Here is a 26,882-nt window from a genome sequence, read left to right as displayed (position 1 = left end):
GCCATGGGACTGATGGGAGCTGGAGTCCAGAAACATTGAGAAGGCCACAATATATAGCTTGCTGGAGACTTGGGGAAGTCAGTTGACCACACGTCAACCGGTGTGATTTATCAGCACAGCAGAGTCTTCAAATATTTCCTGCTCTCAGCAGAGGGGCTGCTTCCAGAGTCCCCAAGTTAAAGGGAAAACTCCTCCCCCACACAGTTCAAAGTAACAAAGTGGTGGCCCTTAAAATGTAAGTAAGTAGTAGATTTAATAAAAATATTACATAAACTTCCATATATTTAATATATTTAAGTGATTTACTAGTCAAGTTGGATCTGCTTCCCCACTCAGAGGTCTAAGTGGAATCTGTGCATGCATAAGCCCCACTGAGTTCAACTTAACTTACTTCTACTTTCCTGGGAGTAAGCCTCATTGAATTCAGTAGGGCTTGCTTATGAGCAGATACGCATTCGCTTGCACTGCTTGCTGAAAAACACCCTCCCCAACATTCTCGCATAGTACCCAACCTCCCATTTCAGCATAAGGCAGTCCTTCTCCCCTCCATCTCCCCCCCCCCCAAAAAAACCCCTCATCCCACCAATCTCTCTTTTTACCAAAGGGAAGGCAAGAAAGTGAAAAAATAGTCTCCTTTAAATAAATAAACACCAGGACTAGGGCTGGGCGATAGCTAGTTTTCAACATTGCAAAATATCATCAGCTAAAAAATATCATCAGCAAAAAAAATGAGAGGCACAAATACAAGATGGGGGACACCTGGCTTGAGAGCAGTACATGTGAAAAGGATCTAGGAGTCTTGGTTGACCACAAACTTGACATGAGCCAACAGTGTGACGCGGCAGCTAAAAAAGCCAATGCAATTCTGGGCTGCATCAATAGGAGTATAGCATCTAGATCAAGGGAAGTAATAGTGCCACTGTATTCTGCTCTGGTCAGACCTCACCTGGAGTACTGTGTCCAGTTCTGGACACCACAATTCAAGAAGGACACTGACAAACTGGAACGTGTCCAGAGGAGGGCAACCAAAATGGTCAAAGGCCTGAAAACGATGCCTTATGAGGAACGGCTAAGGGAGCTGGGCATGTTTAGCCTGGAGAAGAGGAGGTTAAGGGGTGATATGATAGCCATGTTCAAATATATAAAAGGATGTCACATAGAGGAGGGAGAAAGGTTGTTTTCTGCTGCTCCAGAGAAGCGGGCACGGAGCAATGGATCCAAACTACAAGAAAGAAGATTCCACCTAAACATTAGGAAGAACTTCCTGACAGTAAGAGCTGTTCGACAGTGGAATTTGCTGCCAAGGAGTGTGGTGGAGTCTCCTACTTTGGAGGTCTTTAAGCAGAGGCTTGACAACCACATGTCAGGAGTGCTCTGATGGTGTTTCCTGCTTGGCAGGGGGTTGGACTCGATGGCCCTTGTGGTCTCTTCCAACTCTATGATTCTATGATTTAACATCGTGATATACTGATATATTGCGATGTCTGAAATGAGGATGCAGCTTTGTAGAGCCATTGGCTGGCTTCATGGTTTTCCCCACATTGTGATTTTTGCATAGCACATGGTCGCCCAGTCCTAACACTCATCATGATTCATGATATATTAGCAGGGCAAAACCTATGAAATTACTATCATGGCATTGATATCGGGATATCACTCACCCCCATTCAGGACATAATGAAAGCAATGCCCTAGAGAAGGGGTCAGTAAACTTTTTCAGCAGAGGGCCGGTCCACTGTCCCTCAGACCTTGTGGGGGCTGGACTATATTTTGAAAAAATCATTATAAACGAATTCCTATGCCCCACAAATAATCCATAGATACATTTTAAATAAAAGCACATATTCTACTCATGTAAAAACAGGCTGATTCCTGGACCGTCCACGGGCCAGATTTAGAAGGCGATTGGGCCGGATCTGGCCCCCGGGCCTTAGTTGGCCGACCCATGCCCTAGAGACTATTATACGTAGGCATACAGTGGTACCTCGGGCTACAGACGCTTCAGGTTACAGACTCCGCTAACCCAGAAATGGTATCTCGGGTTAAGAACTTTGCTTCAGGATGAGAATAGAAATCACGCAGCAGCGGTGCAGCGGCAGCGGGAGGCCGCATTAGCTAAAGTGGTGCATCAGGTTAAGAACAGTTTAAGGTTAAGAACGGACCTCTGGAACATAGCTGTCAACCTTCCCTTTTTTTGCAGGAAAATCCCTTATTCCAGTGCCGTTTCCCGCTGCTATCCCGGATTGTTAGATATCCCGTAGACTGTCCCCGGGACAGGTGAGGCTGCTGATCCCTTATTTTCGAGGCTGCTGATCCCTTATTTTCAAATCTGAAAGTTGACAGCTATGCTCCAGAACGAATTACTGGTAAGTTCTTAACCCGAGGTACCACTGTATTTCCTGAACCAATGGTAGGGCAAACAACTCAACACTCGACCTCGCTGGTGTTGCTATGGTAACCCAGTGCACCTGGCACCCTTATCTCAGAGCATCAAGATGAAACCAGGGTCTCTTGCACCAAGCTGTTGGCTCCTCCCTATGAACTACTGTATGCCGCGGAGCTTCCTTGCTTTAATAAACTTCAGTCCGTTAAGGAAGTTGCCCTCACCCGCCTCCCATTAAAGCCAAGCAAATGAGTATCATTCCCAGGAGCCTTTCCCAAAGAAGGACCAAATTACTTTTAAAATGCGTGTGGACATTTGTCTTCCATATCGGCATACTGTCTCTCCCCGCATCAGAAATCTCATTAAAACAGATCAAAGGCAAAAGGCGACACCAGAAACAGAGGAGCGCAGCGGCCGAATGGCACACACACAGCGAGATCGTTGCAGGACATTTCTGATTAACTTTCGTGCCAGTTTCCCTTTCGAGGCAGTTTCCAAACAGCCGCCCCAGGTGCGTCTTCGTAACCCGGTTGTGTGCTCCTGTGAAAGATGATCTAGGTTGGCAGTGAATGGTGGAATGCCTCAATTTGTGTTTTTTTACAACAATAACGGAGTTCCTGGACAACAACAACGGTGTTCCTGGATAAATGAAGTGTACTTAAGAGAGCAGCGTAAACTATCAGGATCAGGGAGAAGTCGTGAAGAAATGATGGATAAGGTTTTGCCGACGACCAAGAGCACCCACCCTGACGAAACTCCATTTGCAGCCAAGGGAGAAAGGGAAGGCAGGGGAAGGAATTACATGCTGGAATAGCTTCTGGAATTGACAGCGCTCCTAAGTCTTACTGACGTAGCACTATTAAGTTTAGGCTGTGGTGTAAGTGCTAAGGTGGTCTCCTCCCTTCTTGTGGGGGCATCAGAGTGGCTGCGTTGCTAAAAAAAACAGGATGTGGCATTTTTTCCAATAAGCAAACTGAAGGAAGCCCAGAATCCCGGCTCAACAGAGCACTGTTTGTTGAACTTTTGATAATCCAAGCATATTTATCTATTTTTTTCTGAATTAAACCTAGGTGTACCCCCTTCACACAGAATTTGAAACAGGGGACCCTAACCTGTGTTACTCCATGAGTTACTGTTCGGCATGTGCCTCTTCTGGTGTTGTGGGCGGTGTTGTGGCCAGGCCTTCGGCCACGCCAGTGATCTGGCCAACAGCAGGCCGGATCGCCGGGCAGCCAGCTACTGGCGAATGCTGGCAGGCTTAGGCGGGCATTCCCCTGGGAGCAGGTCCAATGGACCAATGAGCAGCGCTTGGGCCCGCTCCCAGGGGGCATAAATCACAGCCTGCCATGCACTCTTCCTCTGTCTTTTCGTTGGATCTGTAACCAATAAAGTTGTAGCCTATTTGAGCCCATAAACCAATATGCTGTTGTTCTGTCTGGTTATTCACTTCCCAGCCACTGCGGGGTCTTGGCACACAACAGATAATGCTGAATGAGACAGTTGCAGATGCAGCAAAAATCCCAAACGCACACCTTTGTTGCTGAACCGATTGCTTAGACAGATGATCCTGGAACTGGATACTGCTAACAGAACTACTGGTATGTTTTATATGCACTTAAAATTTCTGAGATGCTTTATGCTTTGATGCAGGGTTTTACGACGCCAGCTTGTTTAACCTAAATGTAGTTAGCGGTAGCCGCAAATTTCCCCACTTCAGACAGACCAGCAACCTGTGGTTAGCTAGAAGAAGAAGCAAATGCTTCAAACTCCTCCTCCCAGCCACATGGGATGAGAGTGAGGCACACACAAACGCAAGAGGAGGCAAGGCTTGTCCACAGTCTTCCCCAACCCGAATCCCACTAGACATCGTTTGTTTATGACTCCCATCTGCCCCACCAGCGTTAGCAGGGATGATGGCAGCTGAAGAATAGGGCTGGGTGATATCTGGTTTTCAACGTCGTGATATATCACCAGGTAAACTTCACGACATACCAATATATCACAATGTCTGAAATAATGATGGTACTATGTAGAGGTGAAGTAGGGCCGGGCGATATCTGGTTTTAAGTTTTGTGATAGACCACCAGCTAAACATCACGATTGACTGATATACTGCAATGTCTGAAATAAGGATGGAGCTGGTTTTCAACATTGTCATATATCTCCAACTAAACATTGCAATACAGTGGTACCTCAGGTTACAGGAGCTTCAGGTTACACACTCCGCTAACCCAGAAATAGTACCTCGGGTTAAGACCTTTGCTTCAAGATAAGAATAGAAATTGCGCGGCAGCCACAGCCACAGCCACAGCGGGAGGCCCCATTAGCTAAAGTGGTACCTCAGGTTAAGAACAGTTTCAGGTTAAGAACAGACCTCCAGAACGAATTAAGTTCTTAACCCGAGGTACCACTGTATACCAATATGTCACAATGTCTAAAAAAAGGATGGAACTATGTAGAGGCATTGTGATTTTTGCATAGCACACACACAAACACCATAATTTGCAATATATTGCCAGGTCAAAGATTATGAAGCGAGTATCATGGTATGGACTTGAAACCGGTTTTGGACAATAAATCGCCCGGCCGTAACACACATCATGATTTGTGAAATGTTGCCAGGTAAAAAATTATGAGACCTGCATCATGATCTGGATTTCAAACCATTCTTGGACAATGTGTTGCCCAGGCCTAAAGGTAAAGGGACCCCTGACCATTAGGTCCAGTCGTGGCCGACTCTGGGGTTGCGGAGCTCATCCTGCTTTATTGGCCGAGGGAGCCGGCGTACAGCTTCCGGGTCATGTCCGGCCCTACTGCACAGCTAAACCATGTAGAGCTAAACCACTGTTTAGCATAGCTTTGACTAACCTGGTACCCTCCAGCTGTTATTTACTACTCCTCTGAGCACCATCCAGCACAGCCAAATTTAAGGTATGATGCAATCGGCAGTCCAACAACATCTGAAGGGCACAGCAGGTTGGGCAAGATTGACTCACCATTATGTCTGGAAACGGGTACAGTGTTTGCCAACCTTCTGGCTGGCTGACCTATACATAGTTGGGCAGCCCACAAGTTGTGCAGGCCTAACTCAGAGATTGCATATTGATGCTTTTGAATTATGGTGCTGGAGGAGACTCTTGAGAGTCCGATGGACAGCAAGATCAAACCTATCCATTTTGAAGGAAATCAGCCCTGAGTGCTCACTGGAAGGACAGATCCTGAAGCTGAGGCTCCAATACTTTGGCCACCTCATGAGAAGAGAAGACTCCCTGGAAAAGACCCTGATGTTGGGAAAGATGGAGGGCACAAGGAGAAGGGGACGACAGAGGACGAGATGGTTGGATAGTGTTCTCGAAGCTACCAGCATGAGTTTGACCAAACTGCGGGAAGCAGTGGGAGACAGGAGTGCCTGGCGTGCTCTGGTCCATGGAGTCACGAAGAGTCGGACACGACTAAACGACTAAACAACAACAAAGAGTTTCAAAATGACACGACAGATCAAATATGGCTGCAAGCAAAGGCGGAATACTGCATGAAGCGAGTTTGCTTTGTGCTAAGCCGCCATTAACCTGACAACGCTCAACTGATGGTTCCCACACTCCGTTGTGTTTTTTAAAGTACCCATCCATTCCTGCAGTGGCAGGAGGGGAGGAAGAACTCTACTGAGGGAGCAAATTGCTTGGGAATCACAAAAAAACTAAAGGAGGGAGGGTGAGGCGTAAGGTCAAGCCTGGGGGTATCATAAAAATATGACACGGACACATAAATCTGAGCCGGAAGCCTGCAAAGAATCTCAGCAAGACAGAGAGCAGCATTAAAAGCGCACAAGGTCAACGGTAAGGTTTTGAAACACTGGGAGAGTAACTACACAAATACGAAGACACTGTGTGTAAATCTCAAGATTAAAGAAGCTAGCGGCATGCTAAATCATGTGTATAGGAACAGGAAGAAATATCCTTCCGAGGGAGCCCTGCTAGTATGATGGAAGCTCTAACAGCTAAGTGATAGTGGTAGGAAGGTACCTGGAACATTTGCACGGAAGCAAAGCATAGAATCATAGAGTTGGAAGGGACCCCAAAGTTCATCTATTCCAACCCCCTTGCAATGCAGGAATCTCGACTAAGGCATCCATGACAGAGGGCCACCCAACCTCTGCTTTAAAAACCTCCAATCAAAGAACATTCTGATTGTGTTCTGCTACTAGAAAAGTAGAAAGAAAGTGAAGCCGAAGTATTCCTTCTGAGTATGCTACTCGTTTTTAATTAAAACTGGAGACCTGCTAAGCATTTCTGTTAGAAACCAGAGGGAGTAAGGTGGTCTAATTGGCCTCCAATACCTCAAGCTATGAGCCTTGTTACTGGAAGGCTGTGTGCTGTTTTCTGAAAGCGCTTGCGGGAAAATAACCAATTATGCACACAAAAAATCTGCTTTGGCTCTGTTTACATATGGTCTACCTCACCTATTATCTGAACTGAAAGGGCTCCCCCACACACAAACGTATAAAGGCTGCCTGTCTCAATTGACAACACTGTTCTCAGCATGGAATTATGTCAGATCGATTTGCATCTCATGGGACCTACTCCTTAGTAGTAGTTATTATTCCGCACTTTTTAAAAGCTACCTGCACCATCTTTTAAGGAGGTCATGCCTGAATTTTAATAAACCAGTAACAATGTTTTGCATTTAATTAGCACTTTATAGGGCAATGCTAAACACACTTACTAGGGACTGAGACTGCAATCCTTACTTGGGACAGATGGGATGGGCCGGATCTGTCAATTCCACTTTCCCCGAGTTTCTCATTCTTTCAGGCTTAAATTCAATTATCAACATTTCCATATCAGCTTGGAGTTTTGTTTTGTTCTTTAAGTCATTATGAAAATGCACCAGCACTTTATTATGCATTTCCACCAATAAATAAAAATAACAGATTAAAAATGTATTTTTGCAAGCGATTTCCCGTAATGCAACACATTTTTGCTTTACAATTATGCACAATTGTGCATTATGCACCCTTCTCCCCAATATATACATTTCTGGTTATTGAACTGGGTTGCAAAAATCCAGAAAAAACAAGAATTTTGATGGACAGCTGGATTGTTTCAGAAAGTGCAAATTAGGTAGAGGACTGAAGTGAATATTTTAGTATTAATTTTAATATTAAGAATAATAATTTCATTTCTATAGCATTCAGATCAAGCTCAGGGATTGCTCCCAAGCGTCAGGCACTTCCCTCAGTTGGGCTCTGTATATAAGATGAGGGATGCAAAGTCCACTGGAGCCTGGAAAATCAGCCTTTGGAATTTTTATACTGTTGGGACTATTGTGCAGGACTTAGCAGCGGGGAATGAGGAAGGGTGGGAGTCTTGAGTGGAAAACCCATTGGGAAATGGTGGTACTTCTTAAGAACAAATGTGGAAATCGGGGGGGGGGGGACACCACCGAAAAGCCCCTTGCAACATTCTGAAGACCCACCCAGAAAGTTCGTGATTCCTGAGCTCATTCCAAATGGAGTTGAGTTAACCTATGCCTAGCAAAGGTGTCACACTGCAACCTTTTTTTTTTTTTTTTTTTTTTGCATAAGTGCAAATCAGAGAAACTGGACAAGGACTTGGGTTCAAATTCCCACATGAGGCTCACTTGGGACCTTGGGACTAGTCCGCATCTCTCAGCCTAAGCTCCTTTGCCGAGTTGTTTTGGAGTTAAATGAATGCCACCTTCAGCTCCTTGCATCAGATATAAATACAATAAATTAAATAAAAAATAAAATAAGTAACGGGCGCTGTGCACACAGTACAACATTGCGTGCCAGCACAGCAACCATTGCATGTTCTCTCCCGACCATCCCTACCCCAAATTACGTCTGGAAAATGATGTGACAGGAGCATTCAGAATCCGAAAGTGTCAGATCCCAAATCTCCGCATGACTATATGGGAGTGCTCAGCGTTGCATTACTAATACTAAATGAGTACGCGTGACTGCACTGAAAAGATTGTTGCAGGCTCCATAGCAGACACGCCGGCTTCTAAATGTCTATCATCCTCAATGTCTCCAATTTCAGAGTTACGGGCTGATACCAGTGTGCCAACCAAAGCTGTATCAGACAGTATATTATCGACATTTTCAAAACAGCACAAAAAGTCCTTTCTCCATCAGTGCGAAAATGCACACATCTGTGCGTGCATGGTCGTTTTTTGTTTTTTTAAAGCTGATGACAAAATTGTCTGGGTTGTTACTTATGCAGCAAAATCTACACATACACACACACACACACAAACTGCACTGATGTGGTCCGGTCCAGGCTATAGTAGATATAGCAGGCAAATTGATGGATAGAGCATACAAGGAAGAAATTGAATACTGAGGGGGGAAACCCTATCAAGCAAAAAATTGTTAGCCTGGGTCCTGATAGGGGGAAGCAACATCAACAATGATCCGCTAATATGCACTTATGCGACAGTAGGAGAGCGGACTGTCTGTTTCAGAGGAGTAAGTGATACATCAGGAAATGCGGGCGCGAGGGTATCTGAAAGGCGCAGGAGGAAGAGAAGTAAAAGCAAGAAGAGTCCTTAAAATGATAACAAGGCTATTTTGACATGTGCACGGTAGTGGATGCATGTCTGAAGCTGCAAACTCACAACGCAGAAAAAAGCGAATGTCGAATGCAGAGTTTGGCCGCCTGAACCATGGCAAAAGGAGCCCTGCTGCGTCAGACCACATGTGGCCAGCATCCTGCTTTCCATAAGGGCCAACTTAATGCTTCTGGGAAACGCACAAGGACGGATTGAAAGAAACAGCCCTTCCTTCAATGACTGTAACCCCACCAAGCGATATTCAGTGACAGCGTTAGAAATTAGCCAGGTGCATTTTGCACCTGGCTTTCGACCAACTGCAACCAAGTGAAGATGTTCAGGTGCCAGGATGGCCCCTTGGCAAGTCCACCATTTGGAGGTGCATGCCTGGGGATCCAGACTGTTTTCACACTCGAAAAGCACATCCTCTAGAATTCCATCAGCTATATTTCATCTGCACAAGTCAAGTGAACTTCAGGGTCCAAAATGCTCTTTCTGTGCAGCTTGAGCAGGAACAGTGAACGACGTTATAGTTAATTGTTGTCGCTTGCCGTTACTCACCCCACCCCACTGCCCTGCTCACAGTTGTGAAGAATATCCTTACATTATGAATGGTCCATGTCACCATTAAGAAAAAGAGGTCGGAATGGACTGATAAATATGTGGACTGGCCCTGGATCAAGTGACTTTTCCTCTTTAAGTTCTCAAAGCTTTTAACCAAGCTCAAAGTTGTCTTCTGAACTAGTCAGATGCTTAACTGAGAATCAATCACAGTCAGTCCATTGTTTGAAAAACAAGACATTGCAGCCGTCTTGCCCCAAAACGGCAACTAGACATTCGGTTTTGGCGACTGCAGCCTTGGTTTAAGGAGCCATTCGGCACCTAGCTTCACTTAGCTCAGTGAAGACCTTACTTGGAAAATCAATACGACCCAAGAAAGCCCAACAGAGACTCCATCTCCTCAGAGTATTGCGAAAGAACGGTGTCAATCAACATTTGATGATCTCCTTCTACCGGTCAACAATAGAAAGTGTCCTTTCATACTGCATCACGGTGTGGCGCGCTGGTTTGACATCATCTGATAGGAAGTGCCTACAGAGGGTGGTGAATACAGCACAAGATATTATGGGCTGTCCTGTGAATCCGCTGGATGAAATAGCGGAAGAACGTTGCCTCAGGAGAGTGAGGAAAATTCTCAGGGGTGATTCACACCCTGGCCGGCACTTTCTTGATCTCCTGCCCTCAGGCAGAAGATATAGAAGCATGATTAGTCGCACCAACAGGGTAAAGAACAGCTTCCATCCGTGGGCTGTTAGGCTGCTGAATGATAAGATAACAAAAGGGCAACTGACTTTTGGGTTTGGTGGGTGTGCGTCAGTAAATGGGGGGAATTAAGACAAAGAGAGCGGAGTGGGGGGGTGTGCTCGTGTAATTTCAATGTATACAAGTTGTACAAGTGACAATAAAGTATTTCATTTTCATCATTTCATCTTAATATAGCTGAGTTTCTAACACTGTTCAGTGATACACTGCCACTAAATATGAAGGTTCTTTTAGGCCATTATAACTAATAGCCACTGGTGGACTTACTCTCAAAAACTGAAAAAAAGAAAGAATGAAGGGTGGTATACAAATATAACAATAAAAACAAAACTAATAAAAATAAAAGCACAAAAGCTCCTCAGACGGAGAAGGCAGGAACTGTTAGTTGCAATACCATATTTTGGGCTCCTCACAGTGGTTCTGCCAAAGTGTTGCAGAGAGCAGGCCGTGGTGGTGCAGCAAACAAGCCGATGCTGAAATGTTCAACGAAAAGAGGTTGGGAGAACGTGGGTATCCAATAATAGTCATGAGGTGCACATTGCTAATGAGGTGTTAAGGAAAATCACACCACTGAACTGGCAGAAGTCTTCCATCAGCATCCCTGCTGAAGTGATAATCCATCTTTTGGCTGCAATCCTGCACCTAATTAGGCATCTTATATTCCAGCATCTTCAATGTGAACTAAGCAAACTTAAGTCTGTGCAGGATGGCAGCAAGGGTTTTCTTACCCCCCCCCCCCAGGTGCAGAAAACTGTTCTCTTCATCTGGATTAACTCATTCAAAACTTAGAAGTCAACTGGGATTTGAGAAAGCAGGCGAACCCTCCTCTCTTCCTCCCCCTCCCAGTCTCTGAAGATACCAAGATTATGATTGTGTTTATTTTTAAAGTACATGCATACTTATTTCTCATGTTGACAGGGCTGAAATAATCTGTTTAACTATTATGGCTGTGAAATGTCAAACATGCTTTGGTTTCTCAGAGCACGATGTAGTCAAAAAGTTAAGCATTTCTAAATCCCTTTCCTTTCAATGGGCAGTTAAGCACATTCCCAAATCCCTCCTCTCCCCCCCCCCGGTGTCAGTAGGCCTTTAAAAGTGCTTAGCTGAAGGTGGATCATGCCCTGGTTTAAATGTGTGTTTAAAACTAATGCGGTTTGGCACATATCATGATTAATCCCGGAAAGATCCATGGCTAATCTAGGCCCTGACATTGACCCATCAGAGTCAATTGAGGCTGGATTTCTTCTTCTTCATTGACTTCAAAAGCATCAATACCCTCCAATATTGTCAGAGACTGAAAAAAGTGAAAAATAGAGGGAGGTGTGTGGGGAAAACACCTTTATCTGCTGCAGGGATAGCAGCTGGCAAATTCAGAGGTGCAGAGCTGTTAGGGTGAGGGGGGGGGAAGAGATGCAGAGTGCCTTCATGAGAATCACAACCATTCCCCCTTCTATGAATATACAACCTTCTAAAATTCTACAATACCTTGGATCCCAAACGCCTTGGTACTCGGACGTTTTGGTTCCTGAATGCCGCAAACCTGGAAGTGACTTTTCCAGTTTGCGAACGTTCTTTGGAACCCGAACGTCCGACATGGCTTCCGATTGGCTGCAGGAGCTTCCTGCAGCCAATCGGAAGCCACACCTTGGTTTCCAAACGTTTTGGAAGTCAAACGGACTTCCGGAACGGATTCCATTCGACTTCCAAGGTACCACTGTAATTTTATACAATTATAATAAGGCCGATTCCCCTCGCAGGAAGTCGACATTGTGGGCAGATCATGAGCTTAGGTAGCTCCGCGTCACAGGGAGTTCCTTGCTGTGTCATTTCATATTGGCCAGTCCGATCGGCCGAAGGCGGCATGGCTTAGCCCATTTAAACATGCCGCGACCAAGCTTGTGCCCTCTTTTACCTTGCTCCCCCTTGCGCAGTTCTCCCTCCCTCCCTAAGGTTAGGTCTTTATCCTTTGACCTTGCTATGGACCTCGGTTGGCCGCCTTGGTTGTCCCAGAGGCCTGGTAGGAATTTTTTTTTCCAATTGGCAAATTGGCACCAGCCACTTGGTTTTTTGCCTACCTCGTAGCAAATCGTCACAACTTTGTAAGGTTTGGTGGTTAGGCATTGGAGTATTCGGTTGGAGGGGAGGGGAGGTGGCGGCCATCAACTACCCCTCCTATTTCAAGGGTATTCAGTTAAAGGAATCCGGGGTGTGTGTCCTCTGTCCAAAGCCCAGACTGGAGCCACGGCCATAGCACAACCCCTATCGGTGACCCTGGTGGACTTCCTAGTTGATGTGCACCAACAGGACTCCCCCTATCAGTGGTTAACCCTTGCTAGACTCCCGGCAGGCAGGCAGGCGTCAGATAATAGTCATTGGTTCCAATGCCTAAGCCGATACCAGTCACATTCTGCAATCAATAAAGTTGTGGCCTTTTTTCAGCCCATTAACCTAAATTCTGGTGTCAGATGTCCAAGTTACAGGGAACCAGGCAGAGGGCCTTCTCGGTAGTGGCGCCTTCCCTGTGGAACACACTCCCACCAGATGTCAAAGAGAACAACAACTACCAGGCTTTTAGAAGACATCTGAAGGCAGCCCTGTTTCGGGGAGCTTTTAATGTTTGATGTATTATAGTATTTTAATATTCTTTTGGAAGCCGCCCAGAGTGGCTGGGGAAGCCCAGCCAGATGGGCGGGGTATAAATAATAATAAATTATTATTATTATTATTATTATTATTATTATTATTATTATTATACAATGGTTCAGGACCTTGCCGCGCAAATGGGGATGCACTGCAACAGTCAACGCAGAACCAACACACAAGAGCGACTGGAGTAATAAACTGCAATTAATACTGCTACTTATTAAAACCCACCCCACAAGTTGCACATGAAGCACTACAGGAGTGTGGGTGAGATGGGCCTCAGGATCTCTTCCTACTCTATGATGCCCTGATTCTAACCCTAACACCGTGGAAGATGGACTCCAAAACCTCAGTGTTAAACAGCGTCAAGGACGCATTTCAATCAGAGAGCCGTTGAAATGTTCCACCCTGCAGCACTGCCTAGCTCTTCCTTCTTTGAGAGCGCTTGAATGCCATAACAATTTGTATATGCAAAGCGAGATGTTATTGAAGAGCCCAGTGTGTAAGAGCCTCGTATCCCAAGGCAAAACTGGCATTTACACTCTCATTACATCCACTTCACACTCCGCACTTAATCCTCACCTGTATGTGCCCAGGTGCTTCTAAGGCAAGATATGATGTTAAATTAGAAATTAATATTTTAATAAATGCCCATTTATTATGAAACTTTGAATGCTAATAAATAACTGGAAGAGATTGTGCATAACTAATTTTATGTATGCAACTATGGTTGCATGGACGTTGTTAGCACAATATTGGAAAGAAGGTTTCCCAACTAAAGATTGGCAAGATAAATTAATGGAATATGCTGAAATGGCAAAACTGACAATGAAACTAAGAGGAAGAGATGACAATGAATTTAAAGAAGAATGGAAGACATTCATTGCATATAAACAGAAGCACTGTACACGGGTTAATACATTAGCAGGGTTTTAAAAATTACTTGCAATTTTGTTATGCAATGGATAATAAGTAATTTAAACAGCTTATAAACTGAACCATAGACATGTGGTATAGTGACAAACAATGGAACCAAGGAAGAGACTAGAGGGAAGTCAATTTGTTTTGTTTTGTTCTTTTATTTGTTTGTTACTTTGGAAAATCAATAAACTGTTATATACAAAAAAAGAGATTGTGTGTAACTAAGAATGAGACGCGGGTGGTGCTGTAGTCAAAACCACAGAGCCTAGGGCTTGCCGATCAGAAGGTCGGCGGTTCGAATCCCCGCGACAGGGTGAGCTCCCGTTGCTCGGCCCCTGTTTCTGCCAACCTAGCAGTTTGAAAGCACATCAAAGTGCAAGTAGATAAACAGGTACCGCTCCGGTGGGAAGGTAAACGGCGTTTCCGTGTGCTGCTCTGGTTTGCCAGAAGCGGCTTAGTCATGTTGGCCACATGATCCGGAAGCTGTACGCCGGCTCCCTTGGCCAATAAAGCGAGATGAGCGCCGCAACCCCAGAGTCAGTCACGACTGGACCTAATGGTCAGGGGTCCCTTTCCCCTTTAAGAATGGGCTGAACAGCTAATTCCATCCCGTTTCACTTTCAGCAGATCTCAGTCATAGATCTGTTCCATTACATCCAACCCCTTGCATACCATTGCATCATTGTGTACACACTGTGTGCACTTTTCACATAAATTTGCGCACTTTTTTCAGTGCATTCGTCAGTAAAAAAAATCACACTTTATATGCATCTTTTACGCAACATACATATTTCTGTGTGCATCAGAAAACGTGTTCCAAAATCCAAAGACCAGAAGTCGTGTTCCAATCCGCTAGCAAGTTTGAGAGCATTAAGTTGGCCCACTGCAAAAGACAGAGCAAATGTATTCTTCCCCCCATCCCTGTGTTTAACCTTTTTTTACAAGTGGGTGCAGTCTATCAGTCAGTTTGGAATTTGATTCACTAATGCTACAATTAAAATTCACCATTCCCCCCACCCCACGCCAAATGATGCTACTTTTCAGCAGCTGAGGCAATCTTTGAAGCATGGGAAGAAAAAGGAGGTGTTGTAGCAGGTGTTATGGTCAAAACGAGTGAAATATTACTTGCAATCGGATTACACCGGGCAAGTCCCAGCAAGCTTTATTATATATTTTCAACACCAGCATGCAAAACATCATTTCTCACTCACGCTTTTCAAAAAATAAACAGAACTCCTGGCTTGCCCCACCCAACTTGCACACGCGTAACTAGATACCAACAAATACTTCTGTCGGGGGAAATCCCCAATTTTGCTGATGCCACCATGAGAATTCTTGAAGTTACCAGCCGGCGGTAATCCAATACTGTCTCACAATAAAATCCCCTTTGCATCCAACCGTCCCAGAATCAGACTCAACAGCCGACGAATACCCCCGTTTTGGGAACGGAGGGATAAACAATGGATGCCCACCAACAAAGCAAAACACACAAACATACACCGTTTATCCTATGTGCACATAGGTGGATGAAAGCTGCGTTATGCCTGGATTCCTCCCTAAGGACTGTTGGTGCAGGCCAAAAATTCACACAGGCCTACCTGTTCCTGAAGATCTGCAGAACAAGGCCTTCTGGTTGTTCCACCACCTGCACAGATGCACATTGCCTTTTCCAAGATGGTGCCCAGACTTCGGAATCCCCTCTCCACTAGAAATGGGGCAGGAACCATTTGAGGCATCATTTCAGGATCTATAAAGGACTCGCTTTGTCCACCTTTGCCGACTTTTCAATACTGGGCTTTCAGTGCCAACCTCCCCTCAAAAAACGTTTGACAGGCATTCCTGCTCACTGCCTGTATACATTGGCTTAGCCGTTCCTTCACTGAGCACCAGGGTGGATAAAAATCAATGATTATTTTTTAAATTCCACTCAGTGGATTTGTAACTGGCTGACTGACCGAACCCAAAGGGTTCTCATCAATGGTTCCTCTTCATCCTGGAGAAGAGTGACTAGTGGGGTGCCACAGGGTTTTGTCTTGGGCCCGGTCTTATTCAACATCTTTATCAACGACTTGGATGATGGACTCAAGGGCATCCTGATCAAATTTGCAGATGACACCAAACTGGGAGGGGTGGCTAACACCCCAGAGGACAGGATCACACTTCAAAACGACCTTGACAGATTAGAGAACTGGGCAAAAACAAACAAGATGAATTTTAACAGGGAGAAAGGTAAAGTATTGCACTTGGGCAAAAAAAATGAGAGGCACAAATACAAGATGGGTGACACCTGGCTTGAGAGCAGTACATGTGAAAAGGATCTAGGAGTCTTGGTTGACCATAAACTTGACATGAGCCAACAGTGTGACGCGGCAGCTAAAAAAGCGAATGCAATTCTGGGCTGCATCAATAGGAGTATAGCATCTAGATCAAGGGAAGTAATAGTGCCACTGTATTCTGCTCTGGTCAGACCTTACCTAGAGTACTGTGTCCAGTTCTGGGCACCACAATTCAAGAAGGACACTGACAAACTGGAACGTGTCCAGAGGAGGGCAACCAAAATGGTCAAAGGCCTGGAAACGATGCCTTATGAGGAATGTCTAAGGGAGCTGGGCATGTTTAGCCTGGAGAAGAGGAGGTTAAGGGGTGATATGATAGCCATGTTCAAATATATAAAAGGATGTCACATAGAGGAGGGAGAAAGGTTGTTTTCTGCTGCTCCAGAGAAGCGGACACGGAGCAATGGATCCAAGCTACAAGAAAGAAGATTCCACCTAAACATTAGGAAGAACTTCCTGACAGTAAGAGCTGTTCGACAGTGGAATTTGCTGCCAAGACCTACTTTGGAGGTCTTTAAGCAGAGGCTTGACAACCATATGCCAGGAGTGCTCTGATGGTGTTTCCTGCTTGGCAGGGGGTTGGACTCGATGGCCCTTGTGGTCTCTTCCAACTCTATGATTCTATTCTATTCTATTCTAAGTCCATTTTTTTAAAATTTAAATTGGATTTTTAAAATAAAATGCTTTTGGAGGAAAGATCTTTCTAAAGATAGTTTTCTATTTAAGTTACATTATAGTCCAAAGGCTATTCATCGGGAAATAAGGGTTTGTTTTAAGTTTTTCATGTGTGCTAAAACTCAGTCTAAGTTGTTTGTTTTTTTAAAACCGTTTTAATCACATCAGTTAACAAACATGGAACATATGCTATAATGTTACTGTTTTAGTTAAATAAATTGTTTAAACTGTTATCAAATAAATGATTGTTTTTCTCCTTCCAATAAGGTACAGCAGAAAAGTAGTCCAAATATAAACAGTTAACTTATTAAACCTCACAATAATTTCATAATTATCTGCCTACGTGTTTCTAATAGTATAAGCAAATCAGTAATTTTTGATATAGCTGTAAAAACCACTCTGAAAATTTATTATTCCAAAAATGAAACCTTCAACTGGTTGTAAATATTAAGATTATATCAACAAGAATGAGTCTTTCTGTTAAAAAAATTAATTTAAATAAATTCTTACTGGCTCGTGATTTAAATCAAGTTTTACTGACTAGTGATTTAAAACGTGATTTAAATTGATTTGATTTAAACCAAATCCACCCTGCTGAGCACGCCCCCTTAAACATGGCCACGTTTCCTTGGATGCCAGGATCACCCACCCCTCTTATCCAGTCTGAACAGAGTAGAGGGCGAAGGATTTTGCTGTGGAATTGGTATTAGTGTGATTAGATTTCTACAACGCCTTCCATTCAAAGATCATGGGGCAGTTTACAGTATAAAAGCACAGAATACATAACATATCAACAAACAAACCAACAAAAGCAATACCCTCCAAGTATAGATGTCTTCCACCCCCTCCCCACTGACTGGGTAAGGGGGCTGGCTGATAATAGGCAGCCTCATCGTCTCTTTGGATGCAGCAGCATCACACACGTCCATCAAACACATTAAGGCAGTGTTGGGTCTACACGGGCTTTCACCCTGCTGAACCAGCAATACATTTGTCAACCAAGACCCCTGCTGAGCATGCATAGCTGTCAACTTTTCCCTTTTTTCAAGGGAAATTCCCTTATTCCAAATAGGATTCTTCGCAAAAAGGGAAAAGTTGACAGCTATGTGAGCATGTGTTCAGTTGCAAAGAAAATGGGGCACCTAGATGCATGATGCACAAAATGGATTCTGGACCCTTCCACCTGCCTTCATGCGTCGGGGTGGGGTGGAAATCTCCCTATAATCCCAAGCAAGCAGATTCTCACTGCTCAGTTTTTACCTGTGCTGTACAAACTCCAAAGGTAGCTTCCATTAGAAGCAGGATAGAGAGCCATGTGCCAGTTCAGGCAGAGCTGCAAGGCCCAAAATTCTTGTACAACTGGCCTGTTCACTGTTATCACCCTGACACAATCCATCAAACAGGGTTCCAGCGGGTCATACTGCAGTCCTGGATAATGGCACTGAAGAGAACTCCGCCACAAGAGATGCTGTCTGTGGTTAAGATGGAGGGAGAGAAAGAGGGGCAGAGTAGCAAACAAGGAAGGCGCGGGCAAAAGAGGTGAGTGGCATTAAGGACAGCACTGCAGCCATCTTCCCTGTTATTACTGCCAGTAAATAACACAGCACAGCGCCTAAGAGCCATCTCCTAAGCAACATTTCTCCTGCACAGTGGAATACCTGCGAAGTGTGTTAACTGAGAGGTGCAATGCCCACAGAGGCTCTGGGAGGAAAAGACTGCTGCACAGAAGCAGGCTAGAATCTGCTGCTTTCCCCCTCTTGCTTTGCTCCTGCAAAATCCACACCAATTCTGCACTCCTGCACATAACATAATGCAACATTTCTCCTTCCATGTGAATTGCAACAGAATTTTGTCAAGGCTCCATGGAATGAGAGTTCAATCCCAAATAAGACTATGCATCCTTCTGATCAGAAAATGCCAGCTAGCCTCTTATTCAGCTCTGATTAGCTATGACGCAGGTGGCGCTGTGGGTTAAACCACAGAACCTAGGGCTTGCCAATCAGAAGGTTGGTGGTTCGAATCCCCACAATGGGGTGAGCTCCCGTTGCTCAGTCCCTGCTCCTGCTAACCTAGCAGTTCGAAAGCACGTCAAAGTGCAAGGAGATAAATAGGTACCACTCCGGAGGGAAGGTAAGCGGTGTTTCCGTGTGCTGCTCTGGTTTGCCAGAAGCGGCTTAGTCATGTTGGCCACATGACTTGGAAGCTGTATGCCGGTTCCCTCGGCCAGTAAAGCGAGAGGAGCGCCGCAACCCCAGAGTCGATCACGACTGGACCTAACGGTCAGGAGTCCCTTTATCTTTAAACATGCTTATATATATACTTCACAATGTACAAAAATCACACCATATTGCCCAAGTTCCAACAGCCCACCAGGAAATGATAGCCATAATATGCCAATAATAATGCTGATCTACTATTCAGGATTGTTGGGAAGATTACAAGCAGCTTACAAGTGCATATGAATCAAAGAATCATACAGTTGGAAGGGACCCTGAGGGTCATCTAGTCCAACCCCCTGCAATGCAGGAATCTCAACTAAAGCATCCATGACAGATGGCCTTCCAACCTGCTTTAAAACCTCCAAGGACAGACCACAACCTCCCAAGGGAAACCGTTCCACTGTCAAACAGATCTTACCACCAGAAAGTTCTTCCGGATGTTTAATCAGAATCTCCTTCCTTGTAACTTGAATCCATTGGTCCAAGTCCTACCCTCCAGAGCAGAAGAAAACAAGCTTGCTCCATCCTCCACATGACAGCCCTTGAGATATCTGAAGATGGCTATCTTATCTCCTCTCAGTCCTCGGTCCAGTATACCTGAAGGAGTGTCTCCACCCCCATCGTTCAACCCGGACACTGAGGTCCAGCTCCGAGGGCCTTCTGGCGGTTCCCTCCCTGCGAGAAGTGAGGTTGCAGGGAACCAGGCAGGGGCCTTCTCGGTAGTGGCACCCGCCCTGTGGAAAGCCCTCCCACCAGATGTCAAAGAGAAAAACAACGACCAGACTTTTAGAAGACATCTGAAGGCAGCCCTGTTTAGGGAAGCTTTTAATGTTTGACAGACTATTGTATTTTAATATTTTGTTGGAAGCAGCCAAGAGTGGCTGGGGAGGCCCAGCCAGATGGGTGGGGTATAAATATATTATTATTATTATTATTATTATTATTATTATTATTATTATTATTATTCCAGGTTGAACATACCCAACTCCCTGAACCGTTCCTCGTATGGCTTGGTTTCCAGACTCTTGATCATCTTGGTCACCCTCCTCTAAACACATTCCACCTTGTCAACATCCTTCTTAAATTGTGGTACCCAGAACTGGACACAGTATTCCAGGTGTGGCCTGACCAAGGCAGAATAGAGTGGGACTATTACTTCCCTTGATGTGGACACTAGCCCTTAGTTGATGCAGCCTAAAATAGCATTAGCTTTTTTGGCGGCTGCATCACACTCATGACTCATGTTAAGATCGTGGACCACCAAGACCTGTAAATCCTTTTCACATGCACTACTGGCAAGCCATGTGTCCCCCATCTTATGGTTGCTATACAAATATTATTATTTTGACTTCAGTTACACTTACAATCCCATGCTCCCCCCCCCCAAGGTCAACATATATGGAGTTTTATTCACATTTGATCCTCACAACAACCCTGCAATGTAGACTAAGAGATAGTGACTGGTTCAACGTCCACCAGTGGAGCTCATGGTAGAGAAGGGAACCAAATGTGTACCTTCCCAATCCTAGCCTGTTACACTAACCACTAAACCACACCATCCTGTTTGTTTGTTTGCCTGTTTTGAAGCACCAGATGAAAGCAGATTTATTTACTAGGTTCAATTAATTCAACCCTCTTTTTTTCTTGTGCTGTTGCTGTTTAACATTTTTTTTTAAAAAACCATTTGTGTCACTTTATTGATTAACTTGTTATTTAAAATAATAATGTAAGCTGCCCAGAGGGCTGTTGTCTAAAGGAAGTACAAATATTTCGTTAAGGAAATAAATAAGCTCCACATATCTTTTTATTAGTATGATTAATACCTACGAACATCTGGCCCTTCACTCACAACATATGGATTTGATGGGACACTTCGCCCATCCAGAATCACCAACTAAATGTGGGGGGGGGGTCTCCATTTTTGAACCACTATTTAAAAATATTTAGCTTCACTGTGCACTACACTGAACAATTGTTACTTGTTTTTATTTATTACCTGCCCTCCACCGTTAGGTCCCAGGGCGTGTCACAACAATGCAAAATATAACAATAAAAACATTTCCTGACGATAACCTCAAACTGAGTGGGTTCTAAAATTATCCCCCTTAGGTTGTGAAGTGCCCTGAGAACTACGCGTATAACAGTGGTACACAAATTTAATCAATAATAATAATTAATAAGAAGTCTGGGGTAAAGAGGTGTGTCTTCAGCAGGAGGAAGGCTATATAGTGAAGGTGGGGTGGGAATTCCACAAAGAAGGTCCTCTCCTGGCCCACCAGCAACCCCCCAGCTTCAGGTAGGGATGTGGGTGTGGGTGTGTATGACTACCAAGAGGCCAGGCTCTGTCAATTTTGACACCTGAGGACGTCTGTAGGGCAGTGCCAACTGTGAGGTTTTGTGCAATCCACACCAAGAGACAAGCGTTTCAAGAGCCCTTTGCCTGTACAGTCATACCTCAGGTTAAAGTTGCTTCAGGTTGAGTGTTTTCGGGTTGCGGCCCGCAGCGACCCGGAAGTAATAGAATGCGTTACTTCCAGGTTTCGCCGCTCATGCATGTGCAAACGCTCAAAATGACATCACATGCATGCACAGATGCGGCAAATTGTGACCCACACACGCACAGACACGCAGGCGCAGGTTGCATTCACTTCAGGATGCGCACAGGGCTCCGGAACGGATACCATTTGCATCCAGAGGTACCACTGTATCTTACGCATGAGTCACTGTATGGAGCATCTGCGACTTGCAATCTACACTCGTACAGTGGTACCTCGGGTTACAGACACTTCAGGTTACATACGCTTCAGGTTACAGACTCCGCTAACCCAGAAATAGTACCTCGGCTTAAGAACTTTGCTTCAGGATGAGAACAGAAATCGTGCGGCAGCGGAAGGCCCCATTAGCTAAAGTGGTATCTCAAGTTAAGAACAGTTTCAGGTTAAGAACGGACCTCCAGAACAAATTACCGTAAGTTCTTAACCCGAGGTACCACTATAGATGAAAGGTTAAAGAGCCCTTTGCCTGTGTCTTATGCAGGAATCACTGTGTGGAGCATCTGCGACTTGCAATCTACACTCGTACAGTGGTACCTCGGGTTGCAGACGCTTCAGGTTATAGACTCCGCTAACCCAGAAATAGTACCTCGGGTTAAGAACTTTACTTCAGGATGAGAATAGAAATCGTGCGGCGGCGGACGCAGCGGGAGGCCCCATTAGCTAAAGTGGTACCTCAGGTTAAGAACAGTTTCAGGTTAAGAACGGACCTCCAGAATGAATTAAGTTCTTAACCCGAAGTACCACTGTAGATGAAAGGTTAAAGAGCCCTTTGCCTGTGTCTTACGCAGGAGTCACTGTGTGGAGCATCTGCGACTTGCAATCCACACTAGCAGGCGAGAGGTTGAAGAGGCCTTTGCCTGTGTCTTTCCCTTATGCAGGACTTCAGCCCAGGGGTGGGTTAAGCGCTGCCTTTCCAAGTGCATCTTCCCACTGCCTAATTCAGCACAGGATTTTTTTTGGGGGGGAGGGAGAGACTTTACAACAACCATAGACGTCCAGTGAATTTTGTCCTCCTCCTTTTACAGACACGTGTTTAGGCTAACAGTTTGTCCAAGGCTAAGTGAGTTGGAATGAGTTCTCATAACAAATGCAGTTAAGTTAACAAACTTTAAAAAATAATAATAACAAATGCAGTTATGTTAACAAACTTTTTTTTTTTAAAGGAACACACTAAAAATGTTTGCTGGTGCCTTCATTTCCCTGCAAAAGCCGCTATGCATAATCTCTGAAACGTCTGCTTTTCCCAACGTCCCTCTTTAAAGAGATCAGGGCAATATGCACAGTGCTCCTTGCGATTTTGATGCTCTGCAACAGTCCTCAGGCGGCATCAAGGTCACCCGTGAGCTATGCAACCAAGTCAGGATTTGAACCTGGGTCTGCAAGGTCTCAGCCGGGCACTCTTACCACTACCGGTACAGCACAATCCTAACCACATCCATGCAGAAGCAAGTCTTGTTGAATTGAACAAGGTTTCCTCCCAGCTAAGGGAGCCAGACTCTGCTAAATGCCTCTTCTCAGGGACCATGTGTGTGTGTGAATGAGAGTGCAGCTTTTTCAAGGAACCGGTCTCAGTTCAGCTGTTACCGAACAGTTGATCTTTTCCCCTTTCTAAATCCAGCAGACCTCTCTCTTTGCAAGTCTCTTATACCAGGAGCAACCTGAGCAATCGCTCATAAAGTTAAGAGCCAGGGCAGCTTCTGTGTGTGTGTGTGTGTGTGTGTGTGTGTGTGTGTAATAAAGGGAAAAAATCACTTGCTAAACGCTGAAGGAAGTTCAATGCCTTGTGCCTGCGGAGAATAAACCGGGATTGAAGCTGGTTCAGAGATTTTGACAGTACACAAAAGCCAACAGAGGATGCTGCAAAAAAAAATGTGGTTGTTTGATAGCAATGAAAGGAACAAGCACTATGCAATGAGACAGAAAGGAGCAGCCAGCCACACAAGCAATCTCTTTGAAAGAAGGTGAACAGGGGGGCTGCCCTGGGTGCAGAGATTTTTTTTATATTATTATTATTCCTATGTCGGTGCCTTTGTGCTCCCTTACACTTGCATTCCTTTTAATTGGATGTGGGACGGTGGAGGGAACAAATTTCTCCCAACAACAAAGCCAGAAGCAGGAACAGAGAGAGAAAGGGAAGGAGAAAGGATCCACAAAAGCAGACAACAATTGCAGCTTAATCTCTTAACAGGATCGGTGGGTAGTTAAAGGAGAGTCTTTGTTTGCACCTTATATTTCCTTGCTCCCGCCCCCCCTTTAAAAAAAAAATCACAAGGCGGCATCCCTAGGGGCTGCAACCCTATACCCCCAGTTACCTGGGAGAAAGCCCCATTGAATTGGGATGGGAGGGGGGGGGCTTGCTTCTGAGCAAACATTGCACACCATCCGGCTGTAAAAGAAAGTTTGTAAAAGATATCTCGAAACACACTGAAACTGCGTGGGGGGGCAGGTTTGCACCTTTCCAGGCAACGTTTACCAACAAAGTTACAGCACCATCTGGAAAACCCGTTACGTACTTTAGATTTGTTTTAACTGGATGTTCCTCTCCACCCCTTTCTATAATGGGAGTTTTACCCAAGTTGAACAATAAATGCACAAACGTGCGGGGGGGGGGTTGGTTTAGGAAGTTGGAAGCAAAGCTCACAAGATCCTTTGCCTTAGCTGCTAAAATCATTAGCTGCAGAAGCGTCAGGGGGTCTCTTATGCCTCCCCCCCCCCCATGGCTGCTGGGGGGAGAAGGAATGACCCGCCAGCTGCCGCTCCCCCCCCCAAAAAAAGACCTTCCCCTTCCCAGCCTCCCTGCCAAATGTTTTTGGGTGTTTTTGATAAAATGTTTCTAAGGATGCAATCCAATATACACACACTTAAACTGGGAGTTAAGACCCACTGAATAGCACAGGGCTTGACTTCTGAGTACATATAAGGTTGCACTATGACACCCCCGTTTCCTAGCCACCACAAAATTTGCTCGCTGATTTCAACAGGGTGGTGGGTGTATTTCTCAGGGGAGAAATCTCTCTCAAACTCCTTTCCCAAGCCAGCCCTTAATTTGTGGAGAGAGAAAAGATGCTACTGGACCCCTTGAAAGGTCTGGGAAGGCTTTCCACCTCCGATCTGGAAAACCGTCCATTTCCAACACACACACACCGATGGGGGGGTGCACTCTGCACTAGCTCAGGGGCAAAAGGCATCTGTTCCGAGTTTGCTCCAGGAGTGTATTTAGTCCTGCCACCTAAAGTACCAGGGCTAGGCAGAGGTAAGCCCTATCCTCCCGTCTACAGATACATACATCCGTAATTTTATTTCTATGCCGCCTTTCCACAGTTCAAACCACGCTCGAGGCGGCATACAACTTGAACCCCCCCCCCCGCATAACTACAACATAACCCAAGCAGTCATAAACGATAAGTAAAACATTACAAACCGCACAGATTCCACATAAATCACTACCATACGTGACAGACACACGCACTGATCTATGGAAAGCGCTGGATCATTGTGATCTATTGCGGGAGGCGGGGAATCAGCCATGGGGCATCTTCTATGACCGTCTCTCCACTCACAAATCCCCTTTGTGCTGTTGTATGATGTAACTTTTTTGAATGTATCTGTCTCTTTTTGCGTGTATGCTTTTTTCTCTTTTTTTTTTTCTTCTTACTTTTTTTTTTCCCCTTTCTTTGTGTATAAAAGAAATTCAATAAAAAGTATTTAAAAAAACAAAAAAAAAACAAATCCCCTTTGTGCGCGGTCCCCGCGAGGAATCCCCGGCAAAGGAACCCCACCGGATCGCCCCAGGAGCCGCAGCCGGGGCAGCCTCCCCGCTTCCACATCCGCGGAACTCCCCGCCCCGGTAAGTTCCCAGCTTCGGAAGATGCAAGCAAGGCGCCCCTCTCTCTCCAGCAGCTCCTGGGACGCAGCAGCGAGCGAGGATTGCAAAGCAGAAGCGGCCGGTTCTCACGTCTTTCTCCCCACCCACAACACCTCCTTTGGCAACGCGCTTCTTCGGTCGCCTTTTTCTGCAAGCAGGCGAGACATCCACCGCTCCCCGCTGCTTCCCCGGCTCCTCGCGCCCGCCCGCCCGCCCGCCCGCGGCAGAAATGCTCCCTTCCCCAGCGAGATCGCCGCTCGACTCCAGCGCTAGCAGGTGAAAACCAGCTCGCTGGCCACCCCCGGCAGCATCCCCCCCCAAAAAAAACCCCCTTCCGACCGCGTTTGAAATAAGCCGCTCAAAGCCCGACACAATAAATAAGAGATTATTTTTTTTTTAAGGGGGGGACCCAATTGCAACACCCGCCGCCGCTCTGCACCTTGCACTGCCTAAACCGGGGATCCCCTTTTGCAACGAGGAAAGCACACGCGCGCCAAACGCAGGAGAAGGCAGAGACCTAGCAAGCAAGTTAGCCACCCGGTAGAACTGCTTTAAAAATAAAATAAAATCGGGCGCTAGGGAAAGAGGATTCTTTCTTTTTTCGGGAGGGGAGAGAGACAACAAGCACGAACTTTTCCCTCTTCTTTTTTTTTTTTTTTTTGCAACTTGAAAGCAAATAGAGATCTCGATGCAAACCAAGCCTCTCCGAACACGTTGCGGGGAAGAGACGACCAGCCGGTCCGCGTTAGCGCGGGGCTCCGGCGCTTCCCACGCTCGCAAGCGGCTGCCGGAGAGAGGCTGGGCTTTTTGCAAACAGTGGCAAGTTTGCAACAAAAAGATGGGACGGGGTTGGTTGGTTGGCTGGCTGTGCGTGGAAGTTTCGCATGCAACTCTCTCCCCACGCTGACTCCACCGCGGATCCCCCTCTCCAAACCCATTCATCCAGGCAAATGAAAAGCGAGGCGCCTGTTTTCAAGGAAATAAAGAAAGCCCAGCTCACGCACCCTTCCAAGCGGCCGATCAGCTCCGGAGCTTCGCAGCTTCCCTTCTGCATAACGTATCCATAGACGGGGGCGGAAGACGGGGAGCCATGCGCCGCCGCCGCTGCTGCTTCTTTTCTCTCGCCTTCCTGGCGTAGCGCGCAGCGCGGGACTGGTGCCGAGTGGAGAAGCGCTCTCGGTAGCAACTCCTAACTCGGGGGGTGGGGGTAGGTGGGGGGGGGGTTCTGGGAGGGGAGGAAAGGGGAGGAAAGGGGGCGATTCCCAGCCCGCGGCGCCGACGATCGCAGCGCAGCCTACCGAAAGGCAGAGCGCGCCAGCGGCTGCAGCCAATGCGGGGAGCCGCGTCTCCTCGCTCGCCAGCCCAGCAGGGAGAGAGCGCGAGGCGCGG

General features: G+C 45.8%; 1 protein-coding gene across 9 annotated transcripts in view; it reads right to left on the bottom strand.

Moving 5' to 3' along the window:
- Positions 1 to 26,666, bottom strand: part of FAT3 (FAT atypical cadherin 3) — a 460,237-nt gene extending 433,571 nt beyond the window's left edge. For 4 of the 9 annotated variants that reach the window (XM_082218933.1, XM_082218936.1, XM_082218939.1 and 1 more), the window contains exon 1: positions 26,498 to 26,665. The gene's annotated coding sequence lies outside the window, so the exon portion shown is untranslated. Of the gene's footprint in view, positions 1 to 26,497 lie in introns of all 9 variants that reach the window. The other 5 variants (XM_082218937.1, XM_082218941.1, XM_082218940.1 and 2 more) reach the window with 2 other exon arrangements.
- Positions 26,667 to 26,882: the final 216 nt, after the last annotated feature.

The sequence above is a fragment of the Podarcis vaucheri genome (assembly GCF_965113315.1).
Source record: "Podarcis vaucheri genome assembly, chromosome: 4".
NCBI classification, from domain to species: domain Eukaryota; kingdom Metazoa; phylum Chordata; class Lepidosauria; order Squamata; family Lacertidae; genus Podarcis; species Podarcis vaucheri.
The sequence above is the reverse complement of the archived record's forward strand: the minus strand, read 5'-3'. Positions and strand labels throughout refer to the sequence as shown.